The sequence below is a fragment of the Mustela nigripes genome, chromosome 4 (assembly GCF_022355385.1).
Source record: "Mustela nigripes isolate SB6536 chromosome 4, MUSNIG.SB6536, whole genome shotgun sequence".
In the NCBI taxonomy this organism is placed as follows: Eukaryota; Metazoa; Chordata; class Mammalia; order Carnivora; family Mustelidae; genus Mustela; species Mustela nigripes.
Window position 1 is genome coordinate 34,453,766 of NC_081560.1, and position 16,499 is coordinate 34,470,264.

At 39.5% G+C, this 16,499-nt stretch overlaps 1 protein-coding gene across 1 annotated transcript in view; it reads right to left on the reverse strand.

The window, feature by feature from the left end:
* The window catches only part of MDFIC (MyoD family inhibitor domain containing), a 91,020-nt gene that overhangs the window by 36,859 nt on the left and 37,662 nt on the right, over window positions 1-16,499 (reverse strand). The window lies entirely within an intron of this gene.

The following is a 16,499-nucleotide window of genomic DNA, read 5'->3' on the forward strand; positions in this document are numbered from 1 at the left end:
CCGACCCCCTGCCCCCCAGCTCCGGGCTTTACCCACGGTTCTACAAAATGGAGAGGAAAAAAAAAAAAGGAAAAATACTAATAAACATGGACATTGAGGAAACATAATTAGTAAAAAAGGTTAGTGGGGCAGGGTCATCAAAAGTGACTTTATACAAGGCATATGAAAATAGTGGGAAAGACTGCTTTGTTTTTTAAGAAAATTTAAGTTGGGATTCACAGATCTGTGCCCCTGGGACAAATAATACATTATATCTTAATATAAATAATTAAAATAAAGAAAACTTAAGTTGGAAATTTGAAAAAGTTATTATACACTCATTAGACAGCAAGTGTTTGTTTTTCTATGTACCAGGTCCCTCTTTTGGTGCTAGAAACATGTCAATATTATCTCAATAACCCTGATACTGGGATAAAATATTTAATTATCTTTTGAGAAAAAAGGAAAAAAGCAATGAATCCAAGTATCATAGCTAGACAATATAGAAAGAAATAGTTTTCTTTTTAATTTCATTTTACTTTAATTTTTTTTAAAGTTTTTTTTATTGGAGTAATCTCTACACCCAGTGTGGGGCTCCAACTCATGACCCCAAGATCAGGAGTTACATGTTTTTCTAACTGAGCCAGCCAGGCACTGTTTCTATCTCATTTTGAATCCTGGAGAAAACATTCCCTATATTTGTTTTTTAATTTGGTATAAAAAATAAACCATTTATGAAAAGTTAGAAGTAGAATCTGACAAAACACATCTGCCAAAATTAAATGTCAGCACTTAAGAAATGCTCCCATTTAGATCAGGACCAAGAAAAAGTGGCTCAGCTTCATCCATCTTATTCGACATTACACTGGAGGCACTGGTGAAAGCAATATAACATGAAAAAAAAATAACCGGTCTGGAAAAAATATTTTTGAGATGCATTCCTAATTTGAATGTTCTAGGGGAAATTTTAGGAGACTACAAACCCTGAAACACTAAGAATTTAAGAAGATATACACAAGATCAACCACATTAAAATCAATAAATTTCCTCTACGCTAACAGTAACCAAGCAGCTAATATACAAGAAAAAAATGAACCCTTTACAATATCAAAAAAGTAAAAATAAAGTAAAGGGAAAAGCCTCTCCCAAAGCTCCCATTAGGTTTCTAAGAATTAAGCTAGGGAAAAAAATGGGGGAAATTCTTGGCAAAATATCACAGAACAATACTGAAGGACATAAAAGAAAATCCTACTAAGTGTAGAGTAAATATTCATCCCCCCCCCAATTTTTTTGTTCAGTATAATTCCCAAAAAATTTCCAACAGACTTTTACATGGAACTTGAGAATCTGATCCAAAAATTTATAAGGAAAAATAAGCAAGAATTGCTAAAGCAATTTTAAGAAAGTAAAAGCGGGTTATAGCACCTGACTTACTACACAGTCTTCTTAAGAAACCCCAGCAACTAAAGCCATGTGTTATGGGTCCAGCACAAATAACCAGCAGAAAAAGAAGAGAGCACTCCAAACATGTATGTGTTTGCACATCTAAGTGCATATATACCTTATAGAGATAAATTAAAGATGCATTAAATGCCTATATATGAAAAGCAAAACACTTCAGATTGAAGAAAAAATATGAGAGGTGTCTGGGTGGCACCGTTGGTTAAGCATGGGACTCTTGGCTTCAAGCTCACGCCATGATCCTGAAAGACCCTTCCCCCCCCCAGTTGTTAACTAATTAACTGCTCTTTTGCCTTTCTGTAACCGCTTGGCTTTTAGGGTGTGACACTTGTCTCCTGTTTGAACAAGATACCTTCTGCTAATAGCCCAGACATAGTAAGCAGGGGGCCGCATAGTCACGTAGGCAGGATGCTTCTCTGCTGAGTAATAAGGTCCAACTCCCCCTCCTCACTCCCCCTTCCCGCCTTTTTCTTCGAGCACGCAGGTCCTCCAAAGCCAATCCGCTAACACCAAGTATGCCTTTTTCAAATGTTCAAATTGTCAGCCAATCAGCTCCGCCCCACCCAAAACTTGTTTGTACCTGTCTATAAAAATCCTGCACCACCCCAGCCTGGTGTGCTCAGCTAGCAGGAGCTGCTGACCACCCGCAGGCGCGCGCTGACACCCGCAGGCGCCTGCGAAACAATAAAGAACCTCTTGCTGTTTGCATCCTGTGGCAGTGTTGAATTCTTGGGTAAGGGGATCCGCAGGTCTTTCAATCCCAGCTCTCTAGCATGCATGCTCGCTCTCATAAATAAAATCTTTAAAAAGAATATAAGAGACTTACCACCATGATACTATGGAAGGACAAATTTGACTCTTTGGACAGTGACTCATAAAGAAGCAGGATGACTGATAGGGAAAAACTGTACTCTAAGATGTAAGATGGCGGACCAAACCAGCAAGGGAATTCCAGTCCCATCTCAAAGCCCTTCCAGGTTCTTCTTTCCTACTCCGATTCCGGCACGCACCAAAAGTACCAAATATGGAGAAGGAGAAGGGTATAAATCCCCCTCCCTGCTTGTGCTCAGGGCTCAGACCTTTGGAGAACAACCTCCTCTGAGCCTGCCGGTGTTAAATAAACCTCCCATCCTCCACAGTCTCCGAGTGCTGCTTGGTTCTTCCACCAGGATGCAGTCCGGGTTCTGCAACATGACTATTCATCATTTGTGCTGCCTGGAACTTCTGAACACCTTCACAGATTTTCTGGTCAATACCTCTATCCCATTCCTCTGCTCTTCTGCAGTTAAGGGGCAGATATGTGACCTAAGCCCCACCAAGCACAAGGATGACTTACAGACCAGCAGTGGCCATTGCAAGACCCCAGCCACACCAGGAAGGTGGAACTCTCAGCACAAATGATACAGAAGGCGTTAGTTGGTCTTGGCAGTGGGGTGCAGTGTCTGATATTCACTCCCTAGCGGACCATGGGCTGATGGTGCAGCAGTGGGGCTGTCAACAGAGAAGCCCCACTGAATGGATGGGAATGATCTTGGCTCTGGAACTCCTGGGAGGGTCCGTGTGCTAATGAGGAGGCAGCAGAAGGCAAGCTGAGGACAAAGCCCAAGCTGACACCCTGCAACATTTCCACCAACTGCCCCACTCCTGGGTGTCCCCAACCCTCTAGGAAGCTCTCAACTGTCTTAATATTAATGCCTTACTGGAGGGGAAAATCACCTTAACTTGACAATGCAAGGCCTCCAGTATTTTGTAGGCCCTCTTTAGCATATGAAGGTTCTTTTGAAGACCTCCCTTTTTCCCTACCCCCTACTCCCCAGTTTGTAACCAGATAATCCTCACAACAAACCCCCAGCCCCACCCCGTGTGGCAGCTCTTTCTGCCCTCAGGTCCTGTCCCTGTGCTTTAATAAAATCACCTTTTTGCACCACAGAGGTCTCAAGAATTCTTTCTGGGCCATTGGCTCTGTACCCCACCCCACCAAACCTCACCAATGTTCCAAAACTACATCACTAGTAAGTTTTTTTTCTATTTAAATTAGCCACAGTGAATTGGAGTTTTTGCAGCTGAAGAGCCCTGACTCCTCTCTCTCCCAAATGTTATTTGTTTATACTGGTTAAGTAATGAGGTTATTAAAATCAACATTTACATTGATTGAGTAGCCCCTAAGCAAAGCTATCAATCATAGTGCTGCAGCAAAAACAACAGAAAGAACAAAAACTATTCCATTCGTTGCCAAAATTTTACTATTTTACAATTTCCTGTAATTTCAAAACCAAAACCTGCTATTTTAATTAGTCTTTTTTTTCCATTTATGCTTATGAGCAGTTAGGAAATGTAAATTAAATCTGAATACTAAGAACTCAATTTAGAAAAAGTACTGCATGCAAAGCTTAAGAATTATACATGGCATTGACAATGTCTAAAAGGACCTAATTATCTGTGATCTGGGGATTAGCCAAAACGGTATATATTTTTGACAAAGAAGATAGTTTGCATTTGAGTCGGTCTTTAGCACATTGTTTACTTCCATTTTTGTTCACATATCCTATGTCTCTTGAAGAAAAACATCTTTAACATATCAAAACATTCTACTCAGGATTGTGCCTATTTCAATTTTGAAGACATTCGTTTCTTTATTTAACAAACAAAAGCATCTTTCCTACCAAATCTTGTTACCATTAATACCTGATTTATGAAACTTAGGAGCTCCTCATACAATACAGTTTTTTGGTTCTTTTCAGCGATACTGGAGAATGATTATCCAAAAATTAAATATTTGGGAAAACCACAAAGTAATGGTGTGAAAATATATCAAAATATTTTGGTTTTCTCCTTACTCTTGATGAAAAAAAGAAAAGGTTACTTCTCTGTTCAGCAGCTCTATGTGACCTTCTTATAACAAAATTGGACAAGGCATCTGCAAGAGGAGATCTATTTCTTATGGGTGTGCAATCATTTGATCTAGAGATTAATCTGCTGCTCCCCTAGCTTCTTGTATCAACTAGAATGACATCCTAATGACTGCTATTGAACATGGATAGTTATGCATATGTATTTAAAGGGATGCCAAAGAAGACAGTTAAACCTCATTTGGTGCTCTTTGCGGAGCATTTACCAGTAACCTCGCCAAATAAATGGAATGTTTTGGCCCACTTTTTCTCTGAAAAGAATATTTCAAGCAATCTGAGAGCTTGCTTAAATTGAAATGTCCAACTGACCCATGCTAAGTAGCCTTCTTATCAATCAAAAATGTCCTGTCATAGTCCATAATCCAAGAAAAATTTAAAATTACCATGTCAGAGTTAAACATTCTCAATAAATAAAAATAAAGGTGGTAAAAGACAACTATGTCTTGCCACCAAATTCTCAAACTGACAGATCTGACCTTTTTCTACTATCAAAATTGACTATTTGCAAATTACCGGGTATGGCTGGCGTGGTATTCAAACATATCCTTAATGATTTATCTACATTTCAGTCTTCAAAATGATATCTATTTCTGTTGGCAGATAAATGATAGTACATTCGTTTTTGTTTCACTGTCACCTAATTATTTTTCCTATAGTTTGTATTACGGTCAGGTAACAACCGAGTATTATCTCTTTATGCCAGATTTTTAACATTAACACAATTTCGTAGTTTTATGATTTGTTCAGATACATGCAGTATGTAAGTCAAATTAAAACTGGATAAACCCTAGATAGATTAGCTATCTTAACATTTATTTTAACTTCACTGCTAATTTTTCATGGGTGTGACTTGAATCTTATGGTAAAATTATAAGTGAAACCAAGTCGGAAACAGGGTTTTATTCTCATATAAAGAACAAAAACATCTCACTGATTAAACCCCAACTCCTTGGCTTTAAACAGATTTCTTCTCCTCATTGTGTAAAAGTTGTGTATGGCTTTAAAAAAAAAAAAAAAGCAGCACACTAATATGGGAACGACACAATGCTTCTTAAGACACAAGTGATGCCTAGGGACCCTCACTCTCCCTTTAATGATCCACTGCTCTCATTCAGCTGTCTTTCTTTTTTCAAATCTTTACATATGTGACAGCTCTCAAAAGTAGACCATAGACCATCTGGCATTTTCAGAGGTGTAACTTGTGCAAATTCAGCTCTATTGGGAGCGCACTGCTATCTTCTGCCTGCGTTATAAAGGGACAATAGAATGTAGAACTTATGAGTTGTTTTGAATTATTCATTTTTTTGCCTGTATATTCAAGAAATTTTACAAACTCTGCATTTTGTACTACATAATCACATGCGTTAAAGGTACAAAGAAACTTTTTGACACCTCTTTTCTACAGAAAGCTGGCATTTTGTTTGATATGTGAACATTCAGCATCTGTTATATCATTCTAAACAGGATAGGTGCTTCTACAAAAGACCCCATTTTAAACTTACTCTATATGAGCAAAAAAATGGATTCTTGATATTCAGTAACGAATGCAATACACATCAAAATTTCAAATACCAGTTATATGAACATTCAGCATCTTCAAACCTGGATAGCATTGGTCACCCGCTTACCATATGTGTAAAGAATTTTTTTTTTAAATCATTGCTCACACAATGGCGCATGATTGTAATTTTCATATCTGTGATGAATTGTTACAAACGTCTTAAGAAATACTGTGCTTTTCGGGTTCAAATGTTTTCAATCAGGAGGGAAACCAATAGAATTAAATCTAGTGATTTTCAATAAGAATAATAAATATGGGAGTAATGAGTCAATAGCATGAACTTCTTTTGATTAAAAAAAAAAAAAACACCTGGGTGATATTGTAGCCGATAATAACTACACTGGAAACTGCAGCTGCAGGAGTGGCTATATAAAGCAACATTTTGTTACAGCCTATAATCTATTAGCATGGGCAAGTCATCTTCAGTCCCTGGTCTTTTTCACAAATCATATTTAATAAAATTACAAAAGAATTCTCATACCAAGCACCCAGTTTAAATGCTAGTTGTACACATACAAAGAAAATGTAAATGCTTAGAATTCACAATTGTAACGAAATTATCAAAATAGAATACTGCCCAGGGATGACTTGGTATGAACAGAACTTACTCTTCCCAGAGATAGTTAATGAAGCTTTTCCCGGGTGAGTGGTCCTATGCTCCCCCATGGTCATTCTGAGACAAACATGCACGTGTGTACACACACATACACTCAAATGGTAGAGATTATATATATGAGTAACACAGGGTTTTATTATAAATATGTATAACATGCATCTAGACAGAGTAATAGCTTTAAAAATCACTTCAAGATGCACTCCTGATAAAACTTTATTTACCTGTCAAACTTTATTTACCTATCTAGGCTAAAATCAAGTAAAACAAGTGCACTAATGGCCAACTCTGTTCCTCAGCTTGATGCAAGCCTTCCTTGGTGTACCCTAGAGAGAGCCTGTACCCTAATACTCCCACAGTCTGGGAGGAGCACGTGGTGTTTTCTACCTGTTTCCTCAATTCCCCTCCAATGGCATATCTGAAAATTACTATTTTTCTCTTGAGCCTCTGAACTTTTTCAACACCTAGTACATTTTCATTTTATTTAAATTTATATATTAACATGGTGAAATGTTATTTGGGAACACTGATCACTTTGAGAATCCCAATCAAATTCCATCTACCCACATGACTTGGAATGCACAGAGGGGAGGAGACTGTCTTATTAGGAAAGCATTTCTAACAGTAATTCATCAGTAATCAGTGACAGGGGCTGCAAAGACTTCTTCCCAAACAAAAGGATAAAAGTTTCGAAGTTGTCTGGAGAGTCCATCCTTTTCTTCATTCGGTGAACAACATGAAGAGAGTACTTAACCAACTGAGCCACCCAGGTGTCCCGAAGAGAGTACTTCAACATCTTTCCGCAGAACCTGAAAGAGGAAAGACTCCTAGCTTTTCCCCAGATTCACGCTCCCCATCGTCCTGGGCTCCTGGCTAACCCATTCCCCAGTCTTCCTGGTGGTTCAGTTCAGCCATGTACCCATGTTCACTCTGAAAGAATGAGAGCAGAAATGATTTCTGCCACTTCCAGGCCTAGGTCTCAGCCTGGGGTGTGTCCTCTATACTTTGTTTCTTGCATTTGCCAACAACCCAGCTTTGACCACAGCAGAGGAAGATCTTGGGTTGGAGAAACCAAACAGAAGGAATGTACAGGACAGCAGGGAGGAGAGCCTCTCACTGACCTGGAATGTTCATCCTATACTGTTCCCTAAGACATAAACTTTTATTTAGCCATGGGACTAATGCCAGGAATCACTGTTATAAAACACTAATACAGCTTCTATCAAGTCCTATGAACAACGAGGCACATTATATATACTTACACGTGAACTGCCCCTGGCCCAAAGGACCCAAAAGATGCCACATTTCACTAGAAAGCAACAGTACATTATTAGCAGCAGAAAGACCACTGCCAAATCCACAGCCTGTGGTGAATCTCAGAAGATAGCAGACGAGCCTTACAATGCCTTACAATGCAGAAGCTGATTATTACTGAAGGATAAGCATGTATCACGCTGTTCGGTAGGGAAAGAAACCCAGGATTTCTCTGCCGTTCGAAGACAATTTGTATCTTCCCCATGGCTGGTGGGAAATCTTGTCAAGTGAGCAACCATCTGGTTTGGTCAGGACTAAGGGAAGTGCTGGGATGCAGAACTTTTAGTTTTAAAACCAGGACATTTCTAGGTAAATCAGGATTTGGTCTCCTCTCTATCGGGGGCAATTTGTGCACAACTGCTACTGTTTTCCTTCAAAAGACACCAGCATCAGGAGATGGAGGGATGGGCACAGGCTTTGAGGGAGACCCACTAGGGTTTGAATTCTGGAGTCAGTATTTCCCAGTTCTGTGAACTTGAGAAAGTCGCTCCATTCCCCTGGGCATTAGGACCTTCACTGGCAAAATGAGAAAAAGTGACGGGTTCCTCTGGACAGGTTTAACACTTCCCAGTTTCATACCATTGTTTTTCTCTTCCCTATAAAATTTTCCTGTCATTTCTGATTTACTATTAGGCTTTTATTTTTTCTTCTATTACTAGGGGGGTTTTGCTCCCCCCTATAAATCAAAATAAAACCTTTTTAGAAATAAACAGGTCTGAAAAGAATACACAAAGTTATCTTTCATTTTCCAGAAAAATAATGATTTCATTGAAAAATATACTAAAATATAAGGATTATGAAGGAAAATAATCAGCATTTTAAGATTTGCACGTTTTACTGAGAAGTCCCCAGCAGTAAACCAAAGAACAACAAAACATCTTCTATATTCCCTCCAAGTGTAGCCTTTCTTGAATGCTTGTTTCTAACCACAAATGAATGACAAACTTGGCCTGACTATATGCCCACTCTTGCACATCAGTTTCTAGTTAACTTACATAGATAATATGAGCCCACCACTCCTGCATTTGAGAACAGAGTATGTTTCAGTTTAAGTTAGCAGGCTTCCTTATGGATTGTTATCTATAAGCTTTATTTATATATTACAAGATCATATTGTCTTCCAATATAATCCCATAGTGAAGATGGGATCTCGGCTATGGTATCCCTTTGTTCTCAGGCTCAATAGGTATTTCCATCATTTGATTCAACTGATAAAGTGATATCTGCTTATAATTATTTATAACTGTATCAAAATTATCTAAATAAATGCATATGTACTTATATTTATAGAAAATAAATAGCCTAAGCAATGTTTTTTGAATGACAGGAAAACATATGAATAAAAAGATAGCACAAAGTCACAATCTTCCAAAAGTCTATTTTACATACTGAAATTTTACAGTTTTTTGTTTTGTTTTGTTTTTAGTTATAAAAGACATTTCTTAGGTTTGTTGTTTTTTTTTTAAAGCAATTAGTGGACAGGCAAGCAGAAGCCTGAAAAGTCCTACTATTATTACTATGTTGAGTTTTAACAAAAAGCTTTCCTCAGGATTCTTAGAACAATATGCAAGAGAAGCATCAGACAGCAATGACTCATATTTCAATCTTTAGACCATAAGTTAAACATTTCTTTGACCTTGCTGGCGTTTCACCCTGGGTTTATAGGAAAAGATTTTAAAAATTATTAATACCTGTTTTTGTAAGTATTCACTTTAAAAGCACCTATCACAATGGGATAGGACACATTCACATGTCTTTAACAGGTCAGAAATTTTTTTTTTTAAAGGTTTCATTTATTTATTTGACGGACAGAGATCACAAGTAGGCAGAGAGGGAGAGAGGGAGAGAGAGAGAGAGAGAAGCAGGCTCCCCACTGAGCAGAGGGATGTGAGGCTCCATCCCAGGACCCCGAGATCATGACCTGAGCGGAAGGCAGAAGCTTAACCCACTGAGCCACCAGGTGCCCCAGGTCAGAAATATTTTATTTAACAACATCAAACAACATATACTGCAGTAAAATTAGTGCTGGTAACAATTAAGGAAAGTACACACCAAAACCCCCAAGTATCTGAAACTTCGGAATTCATCCTGGAACTTTACATGCTGATTACAGCTTTCAAGGACAACAAAGCATGTGGAAGACCCCCCATGAAGAAGCACGCAACACTCTAGGGTTTCAACTTAAGATACACACTGACACACTTGGGGGGACGGAGAACTGCTTTCTGACATAGGTCCTAGACCCGTCCCTGCCAAAGGGGTCCCTTTAGCCTTCCCCCATGGGATAAGGGCTCTCCAGTCAAGCAAGGATACAAATAAAACAAACAAACAAACAAACAAACAAAAACAACCTTGAAACCAAGAGCTCTGATCAAATAGGAAAAACCTACATAGAAAGTAGACAAGGGGCGCCTGGGTGGCTCAGTGGGTTAAAGTCTCTGCCTTCGGCTCAGATCATGATCCCAGGGTCCTGGGATCGAGCCCCGCATCGGGCTCTCTGCCAACAGGGAGCCTGCTTCCTCCTCTCTCTCTCTCTGCCTGCCTCTCTGCCTGCTTGTGATCTCTGTCTGTCAAATAAAGAAATAAAAATCTTAAAAAAAAAAAACAAAAAAAAAACAAAAGAAAGTAGACTGTTAAAATGTACAATCACCTAAGTAAAGCCAAGAATGGAGAAGATGAGAATCAATACATCCTACCATAGAAAACCAGGTGGCCAAGGAGTTAGTTAAAAGAAGCGGCCACCAGTTCCTGGAACACGGATCACGTGGGTACTGAGGCTGGCACTTTGGGGTACTCTGCAGAGAACTACTTATATACTGGTATGTTGGATATCTGAGGGATTTCAGCAGCTGCTACAAGAAAACAACAAACTCCATTCTAACTGGTGATGGTAAAAGCCAACTGGGGGAAAAAAACAGAGCGCTATCCTTACCTGCAAGCAACACAAAGCTAGCAACACACAAATAAACTTGGCTAGTGTGTAAATCCAAAGAGGTACTCCCCTCTGCAAAAACCAATTTCACAAGCATTCCTTGCCTGAGCATAAGTCCTGGTGATCAGAGCAAGGACTGGATTTTGGCTTCCATTCGTCTCTGTGCAATTCACAGGCATACAACCCCAAGCAGCAGCCCTAGTGGCCAGGAAGGTGAGACCACCAACGTTCAGATGGTCAGATGTGGTAACTGAACTTCAGCAGCCCAAATACGGGTTCAGTCAAAATTCAGCATGCCGATCAGGTAAACTCGAAGTGCTGAACAACGGAACAGGGAGAAGAGCGAGAACCGGGAAGCCTGAAACTGCAGACTCTGTGGGTGCCTGCCGCACTTACCACCCATCAGTTGTTCACACAACTCCGTCACAGGGGATGCTGGCTGCGGAAGGAGCAGCCGCTGGGCCAAGCCTCACCACCCAAGGAAGTAATGCTCGGGACAGCAAGCTACTACATGGAGACAGGGAGACCAGAGCTCAAAAACAGAATTGGCAAGTCAAGAGACCAGAGTCAGAGATCATTATTCAGCACTTCTGATGCCAGTTACTAGAACACCAAGTCTTCCCCCCACCCATCTCCCAAGAAAGGGTATTGATAAGCAATGAACGAAGATGTTAAAGAAATTATATTTTAGAATAAATCTCTAGCTTAGCGAATAAAGGCTTGTGACAGTTCCACCTTAAGGCAATCCCTGAATCTAAGTCCTTGTTAACAACAAGAAGAGAACTGCTCAGGCCCCTATAAGGGAGTCCTCCCCTGAAGCCCTTCTCCGTTCCGGCCACAGACGAGACCCAACAGGGGAAATCTCAGCCGAGAATCCTGGAGTAAGTACATCCATTGACAGGAGAACCCAGGCCAAGGAACCATCATCTCTCAATGGAGAGATGGTTCTGTGCTATCCCTAACCTGAGGCATATGGATAGTCCCCAGACCAGCACCGTACTTGAAAGTTGACAATGCAGCTATCCCATACTCCCTTCACCATCATAGAGCCAGGAGTATGATAAAACATAACTTGCAAGATCACGAGGAGCTAACTCCAAATTTGACTGAGGTCACATTTCTGAACCATCTCAATGGAGGCATAAACATCACCCAGAGGTCTTCGAACAATGACCTGACACCAGCTCTAGATGCATCATCTGAACGTGACTTCGATTTGTCTCCCATTAGGGAGAGGCAGAATACACATGTTTGTTCAAAGGATAACTGGGTCTCATTAAGAATATTGTGAAATCATATGCACGGAAACAAAAAGCACCTGTGTGTCCACACACAAGTAAATGCGTGGGGGTCAAGCAAAGACTGGACCATAGCAGACACCTAACCTTGATCCATCCTGTATCACCCACTTTCTTCTGGTGTCAGCATAGCTGTTGAGAGCAGGACCTCAATTTACTACTAAGAACCCTTCAGAAAAATAAAGCACTTTTAGTTTCCCATGTTTTGTACACAGAGTTTAACACCGGGCATTCACTGACTTGCCTTTGATTATACAGCGAGTGCTTTAAAGACAAGATTCCGTCTTCTTAGAGTTCCATCAACCTTATCAGGCACTACCTGCTGACAAAGAACCTTGTACAATGTTCAGCACCCAGTGGACACCCAGTGAAAATTAACTGATGATGATGAATTATACTAGCTTTTAAGCTGTCACTTGATCCCAGTATATAACAACCTTTCTGAATAAATCAAGCAACAGTTTGGTATTCAATACCATTATAAACTTCATCCTTCACCTTCACGAGTCTAGGGAATTGCTGTAAAAGCATAATATGAGGATGGTGGAGCCACAGCAAGGATTTCAGAAATTCTCTCTGCTCTAACAAGGGAATTAAAGATTCAGTTACAGATATCATACAATGTGGAGGGAAATGCATCAAAAATACTAGTTAAGTGACCTTCTTGAAAACAGCATTAAAAACTCAGTAAAAATTATCTGACTAAAAGTTTCCCCCCCACCCTTTAATAAAAGTAAATCCAACCTAATGTAGAAGTAAAACTGGTATCTCTTTGAGGTTAGGGCAGTAGAAATGCAAATGAAGTTCCAGGCCGAAGACAGGGAATCTGGTGGAGGAAACGATGCACTGCTAACTGAACGTTTAAAAAGAAATTTATTTCTGGTAGCTTATACAAGGTAAATCAGAAAAAAAGTAAATTCCACTGTTATTCCCCCGAGCTTTAATATAGGTCATAACCCTCAAAGTTCACTGGTGAGTATTTGTTATTGGGATAGCTTTTCACTCTTCAATAAATTCCTTTAAGATATGGTCCGAGAAGAGGAAACCTTTGTGTTTTAGTTCTAAGAACATCCCATTATAGATGATGCTCTGACATAATTTAAAGATTTAGGAATCCAAGCAAAGTTCTCAGAATTGACTCTAAGGCTGGGATTGTCATGGTGATCATGTCCAACCCCTACAGGAGATCCTGGAGAGCTTCCTCCCTAAGGAAGTAGTGAACAAGCTGCTTACCCCACATAACTGAAAATAACCTTCAAAAAAAGGGGGGGGCAATGAAGTATATATGAATTTTAAATTCTTTCTTACTTGTACACCACAGATCACATAACACAATGGAAAAGTTTAACACAATGGAAAGGATAACATAAACACAATGGAAAGGTTTCCATATGTAAAAGCATAAGCAAAAATAACATGATTTTCTCATTCTCATTTTGTCTTCTCCGAGGATGAAATCTCAGCCCTGCTCCTCACCCTCTTACAGGGCTACTTTACATTTTTGAAGACTGATTTGGAGAATGTGAATTTTAGTTTCTTGTCTTTATCAATGCATCAAGGGGATTTTTAACCTCTATGGGAATAAAACTGTTACCCAAACATAAGCCCCAAGAAATGGCTTCCATACAGAGGAAGAAATGTATTAACCACATTTAAAGATGGACACAATGGAGACCGTTTATAAAAAGTTTTCTTCCTCTGATTTTGCCATTTAAACCCACTAAATCCATCAAGGTGCCTCTGGTGACAAAACTAACTTAAATGTATTATAAGATATTTGTTAAGTATACTATAGTGCCAGGCACTGTTCCAGGCATAGGAGAGATTACAAAATTTACAAATACCTTGCCCACACAAAGCTTACAAATACTTATTATCTTGCATGACAAGAAATCCCAAGATAGGGCAGCTCTACTAATATTAATTTCCCAGGTTCTGTATTTTCACCTCCATCCTCGGCATGTCAATTTTCCCATCGGACTCTTGCCTCATAGTCACAAGACTCTGAAACACCACCAGCCATCACATCCAGAGATGATGACAGCCCTTGAAAAAAAGACATGCTCTTTCTTACTGTCCATTTAAGAATATAGAGAAGAAAATTCTCTCCTCCAGGAGATGTCCCTCCAGTTTCGTTGGTGCACACTGAGTCCTCCAAACTAAAATGAAAGCTTCCTTCTTCTCTCCCCACAGATCAACACTTGCTGAAAGGTTTGCCCCCTCTACCCAACTGTATGAATGCTTCTCTATAGAAAGAAACCTGTCATTCATTCATTCATTCATATAGTCATTTAATGAGCATTTACTAAGCGTTGCATTCAAGTGCCAAGTCTTTCTGACAACGTGCTCCAGCACCTGGAACAGGGGTCACTTAGAAAAACAAATGAAGGAGTGACAGAAACAACAACGTTCATTCTACAGGTCCTAATTTCAATTATTCAAGTAAAACCTTAATAAGTACATATTTCTTACCTTGAAAAGCAAATAAGGAAAATGTAAGCACAACAGCTGCCTTTTCCCATACCTCCTTGATATAATTTGACCTCTACTTATTCCAGACACCAATCCTCCGGCCCTGTAACAACTAGCCCACATGCACGGTGTTATTTATAATATGCCGGACATTAATAGTTCAGATGAAATGGGAAAAATGAGAACGTCTAATGTACTCGTCACCATAGACCTCATATTAATCTCATTAACATTTAGAAGAATGTTGCTCTGTCTTCCAACAGTAGATAAAAACCCATAAATAATCACTGGAGTTGGTAAAAACCACCACCAACAGATGTTAACACTTGAAGACACAGAGTGGGAAGTGCCCATCACATATAAAATTATGTTTTCTTTATGTGTTATGCTTTCTTTTTTTTTTTTTTTAAAGATTTTACATATTTATTTGACAGAGAGAGATCACAAGTAGACAGAGAGGCAGGCAGAGAGAGAGGAGGAAGCAGGCTCCCTGCCGAGCAAAGAGCCCGATGTGGGATTCGATCCCAGGACCCTGAGATCATGACCCGAGCCGAAGGCAGGGGCTTAACCCACTGAGCCACCCAGGCGCCCTGTGTTATGCTTTCTTTTACCAAATACTTAAATGGCATTTCCACAAAGACTTGAAGGGGAAGAAGCCTCACCAAGAGGAGTAATAGGGTTTCAGGACAGCCTAACAACACGAGCAAAGTTCCGAAGCAGAACAGGGCTCACAGCATTTCCTGACCCAACGTTGAGCCAGTGTGTCTAGATAATACTCCCACGGTCCTTTGGACCATATACTTACGGCCTAATTCAAATTATAAACATTAACAAATACATTAGAAAAATCACAGAATGTGCTTCCATCAACAATTCCTGGTAATATTCTCCCAGATACTATGTTTCTTCACCCTATAAGCCATTACTATAATAAATTATTCACTTATAAGACCACTCTTAGTAAAACCGACCAGAAGTTGACTTACATGCTTTACTGTGAATCAAGATATTCCCAGTAAAAGACTTCTTAGGAAATTACAAAAAGGGGCCATCAACCGTGTATGTAAAATACAACCACAATTTGGAATATTAGGGAACATTTATAGAAATCTTAGCCTTTAATTACTTCCCAAGAAAGAAACACATAGATCTATTTCTCGGAAATGTACAAAACTATTTATATTGAAATTTTTCTGGGGCTAGAGAGAGTAGTAGGACTTATTTGATGATCTCTAATAGAAAAGTGAATGGTTGTGCAAGAATCTTGCTACTATTCTTATGAATCTGCTCAGATTTTAGATAAGAGACTATCACTGTGATTTATACTTACCTTCCTATTCTATTCCAATTTCCCAAATCTGATTCCTTTACTAAAAATACAATTCTTTAGCAGTAGCTCTCAATCTTTTTCCAACTCCATAGGGCTTATTTGAGCAACACACATCCTTTAGTAGTATCTTGTGTGGGTTCAAAAAACAAACTTCTCCAATGACTCTCCTATCTCCTGGCTTGCGTGCAGCACTAGAGAATCCTAATTCTAATACAGGAGCCACAGACAGGTAGAATGCAGACCAAGAGCAAATTTTTATTATGAAGGCAAAAAAAATGAGCCACCTGGGTGGCTCAGTGGGTTAAAGTCTCTGCTTTCGGCTCAGGTCATAATCCCGGGGTCCTGGGATCAAGCCCCTCATCGGGCTTTCTGCTCAGTGGGGAACCGGATTCCCTTCCTCTCTCTCTGCCTGTCTCTCTGCCTACTTGTGATCTTGGTCTGTCAAATAAATAAATAAAATCTTTAAAACAACAACAACAACAACAACAAAAAAACGAGAAACTGAACAGTCAGTAGATTAAGTTTATCTACCAGAGGTCTTAAAAATTACCCTCATGTTCTAGCACTTATTTTCTATTAGTCTTTCAAAGACAAATGTCATATGATTTCACTCATACATGGAATTTAAGA